This window comes from Triturus cristatus, chromosome 5_1, assembly GCF_964204655.1.
Source record: "Triturus cristatus chromosome 5_1, aTriCri1.1, whole genome shotgun sequence".
NCBI classification, from domain to species: Eukaryota; Metazoa; Chordata; class Amphibia; order Caudata; family Salamandridae; genus Triturus; species Triturus cristatus.
In genome coordinates, this window is record NC_140587.1 from 178,491,017 (window position 1) to 178,504,669 (window position 13,653).

Consider the following 13,653-nt stretch of genomic DNA (forward strand, 5'->3'; position numbering starts at 1 on the left):
AGCAAAAACCTACCCTATCCTTCCCATAGGATACCAAGGATAACACTGGAGTTATCTTATTACCTTTTATAAGTGCAATTTCTAACTGGGAACAGCTAACCAGTTCATGTTTGGTGTCTTCAGATTTGTAATGAGAAATCCTAACTTATTGAAGTTGTATTTTAAGCTACAATTTTGAAAATGCCACTTTTAGAAAGTTTGCCTGTTCCTGCATCATCCATTTAGTGCCTGTAGCCTGTCCCTGGGTCACATGACTGGGTGTAGTTGACAGTGGGGCTTTTTGTATTCCTCCTAGACAGCCACACACAAAAGAGAGCTTAAGTGTTCATGGATGGGCAATCACTGCCAGGATGGGGAGGGAGGAGTCTGACACACTTGAATAACCTGTGCCCTGCCTCCACACAAAGGGCTATAAACCCCCTGTAGTTAGTCTGGAGACAGGGCACCTGTGCACTTCAAAAGAAAACCTCTATAAGATTCTTCTCCATTTTCAAAGGCAGAACTGGGTATAGATATTAGACCTCAAACACCAACTCTTCAGTACACTGATGGACCTGTGGATACTCTGCCAGGAAGAAGGACTACAGTGCTGCTGAAAGGAATGCACTCTGCTGGACTGCTGACTGGAAGGACTGCTGCCCTGCTGTGCCTGGGCAAAAAGGACTGGACCTGAATCCCTTGAACCCAGAACCCCAGAGTGACTCCAAGGGCTAGTTGGATAACTTCCTGATCTGTAGCCAGAGGGACACAACAGCCTTCAAACAACCTCGCCTGGACTCTGCCATCTGTGAGTCTACGAACCAAGTGGTATCACGTCGGTCCTGGACCCTTGGAAGTGGGCTTAAGGTGCTCTGCCAGCCTCTGTGTATGCAGCAGAACCAATGCATCTCCTCAGCTGTGCAGTGGAACCCTGAGCAGAACTGGCACATTGCTGCTATTGCGTGAATCGGAAAGGTTCCAAAGACTTGCATCGTGTCACAGCCTGTCGCCGTATTGGAATCACCACTGTGGCAATGCATCCTTAGCTCAGAGCCTTGCATCCTTCATCGACGGCAGCCTCAACAACAACATTAGACTCCGCATCGCAGCCTCGCAGATCCTTGGAACCGACTGCTAGAAATTGAGTCTGTGGTTGGCAAAAGTATACACCCGGTTCAAGCAGATTTCACAATGTTAGTCAGGGTTAGTCACAACACACCCTAAGTTATCCTGTGCCCACCCTCTAGTAGATTGGCACAGAGCAGTCATGCTTTACTTAAAAGGCAATAGCACAGTGAAAACACCACAAAAATATTTCACCCCAGGTTAGAAAACGAAGGAATGGTTTTATAAATACAACAAGACCAAAACGTCAAAAGTCCAAAGTAAATGTTGAGATATGAATTTTCAAAGTATAAATGTCAAATAGCATCTGATGGATACATCTGCCTGTGGATTCCTCACCTTTTGAATTACCCCATGCACAGCATTCCACGGAAACTTTTCTCCATAGCTCTCCCACGGTGACAAGGACGTCACAATGGAATGGCTGAGCTCGCAACCCCACGTGATGTCATCAGAGCCATAAGGAGACCTCGTCGCGGTGCTGAAGTCAGTTCCTTTTTTTCCGCGCAATCGACACGTAACGGTTTTTCCAGGGCTCTCCATTTCTGTGTGTATCATTGTTACAGGTTCTCCTGAAATTCAAGCAGTGCAATGGCTACTCAGAAGAAATCTGTATTCAAGCCCTGTAGGGAATGATGAGGGTCAGATGTCCATCACGGACCCCCATGAGGATTGTCTTTGGTGCCTATTGTCGGACCACGACATTGAGGGATGTTCGTCATGCAGACGCATGAATCCGAAGGCTCTCAAAGAGGGAGAGGCCAAGTTGTTCATGACCAGGGCAAAGAAGCAGAAGAGGGGCCGAAGAAGGATGAGATCAAAGTCCAAGTCACAGACTTCGCACACCTCGAAGTCATTGAGGAAGGACAAGAAGAAGCAGTGTCATGGTTCCACAAGTCGTTCTTTTAAAGATAAGTCACCGAAGTTGGGGTCCCCGGTTTTACGACATCACAGAAAGGATAAAGTCTCAACTTCAACTTCACCTCAGGTGACTCCGGTACACTCTCCGGCTCCGAAAGTCTCTCCGACGCCCAGGGAAGCGATGCCTTTGCCTCCTGCCACTCCGTCTCCGGCTTCAGTGTCTCTGGTGCCGTAGCCAGAACCAGTCGTACAGCCTCGAGCGGTTCCTGAACAGGCAACACTGGATCCTTAACCACTTTTTCAAGCTCCAGGTACAGATCCTTCGCAATTCTTGAATGCGATGTATGAGATGTTCGCCAGGGCAGCTAACCCTACTGGTGCACCTGTTGACCCCATGGAACCACTGTCTTTCAACCTGGGAGGTTTACCCCCTCATTTTGCACAGGCACCTTTCATGCCGTTTTTGCCAATGACCAGGTAGGTTGGCCTCTCCCGAAGCCGAGGTACTCAACGTCGGTGGAATCCTTAGAGGGAAGAATGGAATATTCCCCAGTGTTGTCTGACTCTGGTCCAGCGCTGTCTCAGCCTCACCCGGCGCCTTCAGCTTTCCCTGTGGCGCATCCATCGACGCTAGCCCTGAAGTCACCAACGCTGCATCTGGCACCACTGACGCCGATACCCAAGTTGAGATCTAGAAGGGAGGCACAGAGGCTTCTGGAGGAGGAAGAATTCCAGGAGCAACAGGAAGATGCTGAAGAGGGGCAGATTATTGATCCCATGCAAGAGTTTGAGGCTAGTGGTTTAGATACGTCTCCGGAGTGGAAACTCCCTTCTCCCACATGCCTTCCTTTGCAGGAGGTCCTTTCTTACCACTCAATCATAAGGAAGGCGGCGGAAATTCTGGACTTGCAGTTACCTACTGTGGATATCAAGTCAAACATCCTGACAGGGATTCTTCACTCTCCTTCTTCTGTGACAGAGCCTCTGCTCCCATTTATTGAGACTTTGAGGGAGCCCATCTTTTAGGTTTGGCAAAAGCCTATGACTGCCCCTGCTGTGTCCAGATCGGTGACAAGAAGGTACAAAGTAGCACCTGGGGATTCAGCTATCTTATCTGCACATCCATCCCCTGAGAGCTTGGTAGTTCAGGCATCATGCTCTACAAAGCAGCCTTCTGGCTCTTTTTCATCCACACCTGGAGAGAGGGAATCTAAGAGGATGACACAATCAGCTAAGATGGTGTTTTTTCTCAGCCAGTATGGCTTTAAAATCAACAAATACAACGTGCCTACTGGTTCGCTACATTCACGCTTTGATGGATTCGGCTAAGGAGGTGATCCCTAAGCTTCCAGAGGACATTAAGGGCTATTTTGCAGAGGTTCTGTCGGACACTCAAGCTGCAGCCCGTCAGGTCATTCAATCTGCGATTGACACAGCTGTCTCTGTTGCTAGGGTGATGGATTCCTCTGTGGCAACTAGGAGGCACACCTGGCTCAAGGGGTCTGGTTTTTCTCCAGATGTGCAGGCCACCCTTTTGGACTTGCCTTTTGATGGCTCTAAACTCTTTGGTACCAAAGCGGACTCAGCACTGCAGCGCTTTAAGGATAGCAGGGCCACAGCTAGATTGTTAGGCCTGCAGTCCCAGCCTAGAGGCTTTGGCTACCTAGATTTTGGTGGTTTGGCAAGGCTACACCCTTTCAAGCCCAGCAGCAGAAACAGCAGCAACAACAGACAAACCCTCTGTGTAGATCATACAGAGGGAAGGGTAGAGTTCGCCAGCAAGGCTCAGCTCGTTAGGAAGGCTCCTCCTCTCCTCTTCACCCAACTGTTACAGTGAGGAAGCAGCTCTAGATCCCCAATCTTAGAGCATGTTGGTCCCGTTGGAAGTGGGGTGTCCCATTTTCTGTGAAATTGGAGATCTGGTACATCAGATCTCTGGGTGCTGGGTCTCATAGAAAATGGTTACGCCCTTCCTTTCCGGAAGTTTCCCCCTCCTTTCTCCACTCGCCAGGGCTGGTGCTCGGAGGACCATCAATGCAACAAGAGGTTCTGTCTTTACTACAGAAGGGTGCGATAGAGGTTGTTCCAGAGCAGGAAAAAGGTCAGGGATATATTTCCTGATCCCCCAAAAGGACAGGCGATTGAGACCAATTCTATATCTCAAATTTTTACCTCAAACAAGAGAAATTCAAGATGTTGACCCTAACTCAGGTTCTTCAGGCACTGCAGCAGGAAGGCTGAATGGTGTCAATTGATTTACAGGATGAATATTTTCACATTCCAATCCTGAAGTCGCATCGGAAGTATCTCCATTTTACGGTGGGATCCCAACACTACTAGTGTTGCAGTAACAACACAGCTGTTGTTCGACTTGGGTTTTTCAATAAATGTACTCAAATCTCACCTGGTGTCCTCTTGTTCATAGGGGCAGTACTGGACACTACTGTGAGTTGTGCTTTCCCACCTCCTCAGAGGATTCTAGACATTCAGGCTATGATTCCAATTTTTCAAGACGGAGCAGCTGTTCGCTTCTTGCATACTGTTGGTCAATCATGCACGCTGGCACATGAGGGCACTCCAGTGGTGTCTCGGCAGGCAGTGGTTTCAACACAACAGAGATCTCAGGGAGGTGGTCAGAATCTCCAGAGAAACTGCAGTGAAGCTGTTGTGGTGGAGTGCTTCGGACAACCTGTCTCAAGGGAAGCTGTTTCAACTTCCTTCTCAGGTGGCCACAGTGATAACAGATGCCTCCACTCTAGGGTGGGGAGCTCATCTGGGGGATCTGGAGGTCAAGGGCCTTTGGTCTTTAGAGAAAAGACTACTTCACAACAATCTTCTAGAATTGCAGGTGATACGTTTGACTCTCAATGCATTTCTTCCCTAACTTTCCGGTCAGTCAGTTCAGATCCTGATGGACAACACTACCGCTAGGGGGTACATAAACAAACAGGGAAGAGTAGGGTTGTATCACCTCTGCAGAGAGGATCTGCAACCTGGTCCTGGGCTCAGGACCATCAGATTTGTGTTATTGCAAATCATCTGGCCAGGGTGCTGAATTTGCGTGCGGACAGTCTCAGTCAGTAATTCTAGGCAGGTCACGAGTGGCGCCTTCATCTGGAGGTGGTCCATCACATTTTCAGGATGAGGGGTTTCCTTGATTGGATCTGTTTGCCACTCACGAAAACATGAACTGCCTGTCGTTCTGCAGTCTCCAGTATCCGATACGAGTAGCGCTGGGGGACGCATTTCAGCTAGATTGGGGCTCACAGCTTCTTTACTCGTTTCCTTCTATACCCTTAATTCCTTGAGTTCTTAGGAAGATTTGCCAAGACCGGGATCAGTCATATTGATAGCTCCGGACTGGCCAAGAAGGGTGTGGTACACAACACTCCTTTACCTCTCAATGCACCCTCTGCTCCGTCTCCCTCTCAGGGCAGACCTCCTCTCACAGTCGCAGGGGCAGGTTCTACACCCCCACCTCCAGAGCTTGCACCTTCATATCCTGGAGATTGAACGGGATAACCTGAGTTCTTTCTCTCTCCCACAAGATGTGGCGGATGTTATTTTATCAGCTGGGAGACACTCCACCAAATCTGTCTATTCTGGTAGATTGGCCAAGTTTGTTAAATGGTGTAGAGAGAGATCAATTGATCCTTTGCAGGCCCGTCTGTCAGATATTCTGAGTTTCTCTCTTCCCCTGGCTGATCAGGGTTATGCAGTGGCTACTGTTAAGGGCTACTTGTCTGCCTTGTCGGATTTTCTTTGCTTACCTGACCAACCCTCTTTGTTTAAGACTCCCATAGTCATGAGATTCATTAAGGGTTTCATTATCCTCCCATTCCATTTATAATGCCTCTGTGGGATTTGAATGCAGTCCTTACTTTCTTGATAGCAACCCCCTTTGAATCACTTCATAGTTATCCATTGAGATTTCTAGCATTTAAGGCAGTTTTTCTAATTGCAATTACTTCTGCCAGGAGGGTTAGTGAGCTGCAGGCCCTTAGTTCTAAGCCTCCCTTTACCTCAATTCATGCGGATAAGATGTTTAGGACCAGAGCTGCTTTCCTGCCTAAGGTGGTAACTCCCTTCCACCCAGGGCAATCTATCACTTTACCCACTTTCTATCCTCCCCATCACCCTTCTAAGGAGGAGGAGAGACTTCACCGCCTGAACCCGAAGCGGGCGGTCAGCTTCTATCTGAACAGGACTAAGGACTTCAGGCATGATGACCATCTCTTCATCGGATATGTGGGCAAGATGAAGGGCAAGGCTGTCCACAAGAGAACGCCGTCCAGGTGGATCATCCTCTGTATCAAAATCTGCTACAACTTGGCCAAGAAGGAGCCTCCTGAAGGTATTCAAGCTCATTCCACCAGAGCAAAGTCTTCTTCTTTGGCTTTAGCTTGAGGTGTCCCTGTTGTTGACATCTTCAAGGCAGCAACTTGGGCCTCCCTCCACCCTTTTCGAAACATTATTGCTTAGACTCAGAGGTGAGGAGGGACGGCCACTTTACATGTTCTGTGCTGCAAGATTTTTTGCTATAGGTAGGCAGGCATCCTCCTCCGGGAACGGGACTGCTTGGAGATTCAATTAAAAAAGGTGAGTAATCCACCGGCAGATGTAGCCATCAGAAGAACAAGTTTTATTTTTCTGGTGGATCCAGTATCTGCCAGTGGATGCCTCACTGACCCAACCGTCTTCCCGCTGCCTGCCTGTTTATACCTAAAAATAATGGACATGTGATTCATGCATTTTGTCATGAAGTACTTGAAATTATGTCATATTTGTCACTAGTAAATGTCTATGTTGTAGAATTTCTAGTTTTCTTACTTGGTTTCTGCATACTGTTTATACTTGTGGAAATGTGGTCGGTTCACCTGTTCGCCTCAAAGGCACTGAAGAAATGGGTGGAACTGACATCCGCACGCTGACGAGGTCTTCTTATGGCTCCGATGATGTTGAGCGGGGTGGCAAGCGGAGCCATTCCACTGTGACTTCCTCATCGACATGGTAGAGCTATGGAAAAAAGTTTCCGTGGAATGCTGCACATGGGGTCATTCAAACGGTGATGAATCCACAGGCAGATATGGTATCCACCAGAAGAAGCGTTACTGAAGGTAAGTAACTTGTTCATTTAGAAGCAATATTTGCTTAAATTAGATATCTGTTCACTCTGGAGTGATGCATTGCGTCGGTGTGCAGCCTTGCAGTGTGAGATGTGTTGATTTTCTCCACACAACTGCATCAGATGGGTTGATCCGAGGTGATGCACTAGTTCCGAAGGCAATGCACAGGTTCCGCTTTATGCAACGACAACGATGCGCTGGTTCCGAATCACACAAAGGTGAAGATGTGCTGGTTCAAATGAGGATGCGTGGCTTCTGGTTGAAGCAGCACTTTATTCCCACTTCCAAGGGCCCAGGACTGGGTTGCCACCACTTGGCAGGGCAAGACTTGCAAAAAGGGAAGTCCAGGTGCTGTAACAGGATGAGTTCAAGTTGTTGATGTTCCTGATACCTAGGATAGGAGGCAATCCAGCAAGAGTTTGAAGTCACTCTGGGTTCAAGTGATGCAGGCCCAGTCTTCTTCACCCAGGCGGGAGAAACAGCAGGCAGCAGGGTGGCTCAGCACTGCAAGAGTCCAGCAGAGTGGTAGTCCTTTTTAGAAGCACAGCCGTTTTTCTTCCTGGCAGAGTGGTGGTCAAAGTTCCAGAAGTGTAATGAAGTCATGGTGTCAGAGGTCCAGTACTTGTACCCATTTGTGCCTTTGAAGTGGGGCAGACTTCAAAGAAATCCTTGAAGTGCACAGAGGTCCTCCCCTCCTGCCCTGGCTGTGGACCCACTACATGGGATATGCAGCCCTTTGTGTGTGGACAGGACACAGCCAATTCAGGTGTATTTATGAGGCTGTGCCCAGCTCCTCCCTCCCATCTCCCAGGATGGCTCATCAAGATACACCTAAGCTACCTTTGTGTATGGCTGTTTAAAGGGAAAGAACACAAACCGACGTGGTTATGTACACTGTGCACTGTTCAATGGGTTTACCAAACCCTTTACGATTTACATATAAATTTAGAAATACTTGAGCAAACATCAAAACTGAAGTTGTCATTCAAACATGTATGAACAGTTGTCAGCCTTAGCATTTCAGAGCTGGGTTCCGCGTTGCAAACTTTTCCGACCTTGATTCACGCTGGTAGTCAGGACGCTCATTGCATTCTATTACGATTATCGTATTTACCATTTAATCCCTTGGAAGATTATCTGTTTTTAAGTTGGTTGCCCCTGACGAAATGCATTGGGCGTGTTCTTAAACCTTTGTATATGATTTCAAGTGTTGATCATGATGCAATGACCACTTGTTAGGTTTTTGTGGAGTTACATGATTGATATCTGTGATATCTATATGCTCATATAAAATGGATTATTGCATACTTTCATCTATGTTTATGTAACCAAATACATGTTTGAATTACAACTTCAGTTTTGATTTTTACTCAGTTCACTCAGTAAGTAACTTGGATGAACAAAAGTTCTTGGAGAACCTCCCAAGAAGACACAAACCGAATAAGGAAGAACCGGCATACTATCCGAACACGGATCACCGTACCCAAGTATTTAATCTGTTACTGAGAACAAAATCGTAGGAGAACAATTACATATATTTCTCTTCATTCACCTTGATACGTTTTACTATTCTTCTTGGGAGGTTCTCCAAGAACTTTTGTACATCCAAGTTACTTACTGAGTGAACTTTATTGGATCTACCATTGGCTACAAGACTATTATAGTACTTTGCCCTGAAGAAGCCCATGCTTGGGCGAAACGCGTTGGCTGTACTGAACTTTGGCACCATCTTGAATAAAGATCACGTTAGAAAATACAATCAACATCGTGGACTCATTCTCTACCTAATTCTCATGTGTTTTGTATCTCATTCTTCTGACTTATCATATGTTGCCTCTCATACCCCGTGTTAAAACTCTTTAATTTATGGTCATTTAGCAGCTGACCATTTGAGGTGGGCAATATCATACTACACTTATGTGACATGTCTAGGCTGTGCAGCTCTCTATAACCTGGCTGCTAGTCTTTCTTAATTCAAATTCCTTCCAGTGCTCATAGCCTTTCACTGATAAATCATTCCTGAAGAACATGGAGTAGAGTACCTTAGTATGTGTCAACATAAACTTAGTCTGTGGTGGCATCTTCAATCTATAAAAGCAGGACTGGGGGTCTGAAAGATTGTAACCAGAAAAATATACAACTTTACTCTGTTGGGTCTTTGAACTTCCCTTTAAAGGAGTCGGGCAATGCTCCCACTGCCTATAATGAAAAAAACGGTCTCTGAGGGTTGGTTTTATGTAAAAAAAATGATGGCCATAATGTTATAACAGAATAAATCTGCATAATTTGCCAAATTTAAATACACATCTTCAGTGTCAAAAGCAGCATAATATTTAAAATTAGAAAATAATGAATGAACGGCCTGAACACCCCACTCGTCAGAGTGTATATCCGGCAAAGCCACATCTCCTAATGAAACGCGGAAAATGTATGGAATGTAAATGTTTGGTCGGGCCATGGATATCATATGAAACTTTATCCCAAACAATGCCATCAGTAACAGGGAATGCCAAAATGTTCACAAGGGCTTGATATGAGACGATGTATGGGGGGCTAGAACTCCGTCAACCAAGTTCATTGCAGAACGTTCAGGCAAATAATGGCCATTAATGAGTAGAAAAAACACAATCGACATGAAGAGGAATACCAGCGTAAGCACCTTCAAGAGGTTTGTTCAGGGGAGGACCAGATATGTCTTTTTGAACCAGGAGATGAAAAGACTTCTACGTGTAAGGGGTATTGCGACTGACAAGGACAAAGAAGATGTGTCAGAAGGAAAGCTGTTACGGTCCATATAACCCCCAGTTAAAACAAAGGAGGTTGTACAGCCTCTGATGGATCATGTATGGTACTCTCAGGGATGTTAATTATGAACTCAACTGGAGGAGAAGCATACTCAATGTCTGCATTGGTGAAAGTCAAAGGTAAAACAGGCAATAAATCAAATGAAGTTTCCAACTCCCCCTCCACTATTCGGGGAGCAATCAAGGGAGCTGAAGCCATCGGATTCAGTGAAAGACCTCGGCATGGAATACTTGAATGTATACTATTCAGTATCGGCCATTGGTGTAGCTTGACATGCTGGATAGAAATGTAACAATTCTCCTTACGACACGGTAAAAGAGGCAGGATCACAATACGGGTGCCTTTCAAGCTAAGGACTCTGACCGGTGCACGGTATGATGGACCAAATCCTTTTTTGTTCTCCACTTTCTCTCGGGCCAAGTCTCCAACTTTAGGAAGCCATCCATAAGCAGGAATCAGCACCGCTGAATCAGCAGAATAGGGAAAATGTGCTTTCGCTGGGGAATCACAAGCTTTTCGTAGATCCTGTAACACAGCACAATGATTATCTATGTCAAAGGTTGCGGCAGCCGCCACAACGTCTAGACCATCAAGGTCTGGCACAAACATTTTAATGCCAAAGAGCATTTTGTATGGGGTCCGCCAACCCAGTGATCTTCTAGGGAGATTATTTATGCAAGTTGGACTCCATAGAGATGAGTCAGCCAACCCCTGCCAGTACCTAGGCTCTAGCTGTCAAAGATTGCTTTAAGTCACGGTTCATCTGCTCCACAACTGAATTGCCCTGAGGCTGGTATGGAGATGAATATTGCACCTGCATCCCCAGAGACTTCTCCACATGCCGGTAAGCCTTAGAGGCAAATGCAGGCCCTTGGTCAGAATGAAAGGTGCCACAGGCAAATGTCCCAACAAAGACACGCACATCTTTAATGACAGTTCGAGCGTCAGCACTACGTTGCGGCCAAACCCAAAGAAATCTAATGCAGGAATCCACTGCAACGAAGATGTGTTTAAACGCAGTGTCAGATGTCAAAGGATCGCAGTGATCATGATAAATACAACCAAAGGGTCGATTGGAAATGTAAAGTTGCGTGTGAAGTGGACGGGCAACAGTGGAAGGCTTAATTTGTTGACAAATGTCACAAGAAAGTACATATTTATGTGTCTGTTCATATAAACCACACCACCAGAAATGTTGCTGCAAAAGAGACACTGTCACGGTCACTCTGGCATGCGCAGAGAAGCCACACCTTCATGAGCAGCAATGAACTTTTGCGGTCCTCATTGGGAATCAGCCGATGTCCAATGGACGAAATAGTCACAAATGGGACTTGATCAGAAGATGTGATACGAATAACGTGAAGCAAAACCTTGGGGAAGTTCTCTTACCCCTCCTTTGTCGCAGCTAGAGCCGCTAAAATGTCATCATCAATTTCAGTCATAGACCTAGTGACTGCTGCTACTGTACAAGTGGTTACTGCAGATTTATCTGCCTCATCAGCCAGCGAATTACCAACAGTGTTTGCTCCCACGTGCTGATGGCCCAAAGTATGGATAACACGTGTGAGCGGCAAACGTTCCTTAAGAGCGGCCACTCGAACCCAAAGCATTTTATGCTTAATTGCACTACCTTTAGAATCACGAAAATAATTTTGTGCCCCGAAGAACAAGTTGTCATTGAAGGATTGTACACAGCAAAACGAATCTCTCACTATAAGAGTAAGAACATCTGGATCAGCAAACTCAAGAGCCAAAACCAAAGCACGTAGCTCCGCCAATAGAGCCGTGCAATATCCAAGAGACTGTGTGTGCACCAAAGAGAATTTAAAATCCCCATGAACAATCGTACCCGCCACAATCGCACAGGCTACTGAATAAGCATTTTTAGAACCAATGGGCAGTTGAGCGAATCCATCCATCTAAGTATTACATTTGAACTGATCAAGGGGAAGCAATGACAAAGGAGGAGGGTGAACATGCTCATATTGTAAAAACTCCTGTGTCTGCAAAGATGGGTCAAAGATTAAGTTGACATAAGCCGAAGTCAAAGAACTAGCCCATTGTATCCAACGTGGATGCAAGGCTTTGGAATTAGGAACACTAGCCTTTGTAACTGCTTCTAAAGCAGGTACAGGTAAGACCATGAAAATGCGTTTTCCCTGTGCCAGAGAGCGTTCTTTAAGAACCGTTATCTGGACAGCGGTCAACATTGTTTCTGTTGAAGAGAATCACATCTCAGCTGAAATGTACAAATGCGATTTACAAGCAATGGGGACCGTGTCCCCTCCATTGAATGTCAAGTAAGTGAAACCCAACGCGCCTGGTACACTCCTTATGACCAAATATGTTAAATTGTCTTGTGTTAACAAGAAGATGATCGCAAGCAGACCAGACTGCAGAGACCGGAGAATCTCGGTATGTTCCACAAGCCAACAAGGAAGCACACACTTGGAGAGGGACCTTTCCAGAGAGAAGAGCGAGACAGCATCTATGATGTTGATCTACCATCTATAGGCTAAGGTATGGGGTCTGCTGACAAAGCCCAGAGATCTTCTAACATATAATAATACTGCTCCGTAGCAAGGGGAGGGAGGTTAGGCTCCATTGTCTTTCCATGATGACATCTTCCTTTATGATTTATGGACTAGCTGCTATGCTGATACTTGTATTAAGCCTATTCCTGCTTGTTGCGGCACGTATACTGCATGTTAGGACACGTTAGTTAAAATACATATTTTAAACTGTTTCATGTCCCTGCCAGATCTTATTGTGGACAAGTACAAGAGTGCAAGCGAAAGGGTGTGTCTTGTTACCGCGATTCCTGAGAGATCTGGGAGTGTTGTGTTCTGGGGTGTTTAATCATTTGTTTATCTGTGAATGAGTAGGAGAGCAAGTGAGACACTGTAGCTAGTTGGTCCTGGGCTCGTGGGTACTAAGGTGGTAGGAAGACCCAGTCCCTATATACCATGGTCCTATAATCCTGCGCACAGTTCTGTGTTTGTGTAGAATCCCTGCAACAGTTCCTTGTAAACCTATGGTGACCAGTCTCTCCAACAGTGTAGCCTGTGACACAGTATTGAAGGCAGCGCTGAGATCTAGTAAAATCAGTGCTGCCATCTCGCCATCATCCAGGAGTTGTCTAAGATGTTCTGTGACTCCCAGAAGGGTGGATTCCTTACCGTCACCTGCTCTAAACTCCAACTGAGAGGGGTGTAGCCAGTTATGGGTATCCACAGAAACAGAAAGTTGTTTGCTGACATGCTTTTCTAGGATTAATGACATGATGGAAAGCATGGAGATAGCTCTTTAATTGGACCAATTTAAAGGATCCAAGTTAGATTTCTTCAGGAGGGGCAAAAGAATGGAATTGTTCTAAGGCTGAGAGGAATTCAGGAGGTCCAACAGTAGCTGCAAAATATCCGAATCCGGAGTGTGAATCCTAACTGGAGGAAGAAGGTCTATAGGGGAGCCCGATTTTATAGACTCTATCAGTGATCTGAGTAATGCCAGGTCCAGCAGGCCCCATGTGGTAAGTGTATGCATGGTGGGGTATGATGAGCAGAGGTGGGAGTTATAAGTAAAAAGGTGGGGTCCTCCATAGTCAAGGGTGTCATATTAAGGCACGACTGTTGGAAAGTTGGCTTCTGGTTGGCAGACGTATGCACCCTGTCCAAGCAGGAAGCACAATCTTAATCATGGTAAATTACAACACACCCTAAATTATCCTGTGCTCAACCTCTGGTAGCTTCGCACAGAG

At 46.1% G+C, this 13,653-nt stretch overlaps 1 protein-coding gene across 1 annotated transcript in view; it reads left to right on the forward strand.

Moving 5' to 3' along the window:
* LOC146830592 (E3 ubiquitin-protein ligase TRIM39-like) overlaps positions 1 to 13,653 on the forward strand; it is a 432,642-nt gene that overhangs the window by 365,750 nt on the left and 53,239 nt on the right. The window lies entirely within an intron of this gene.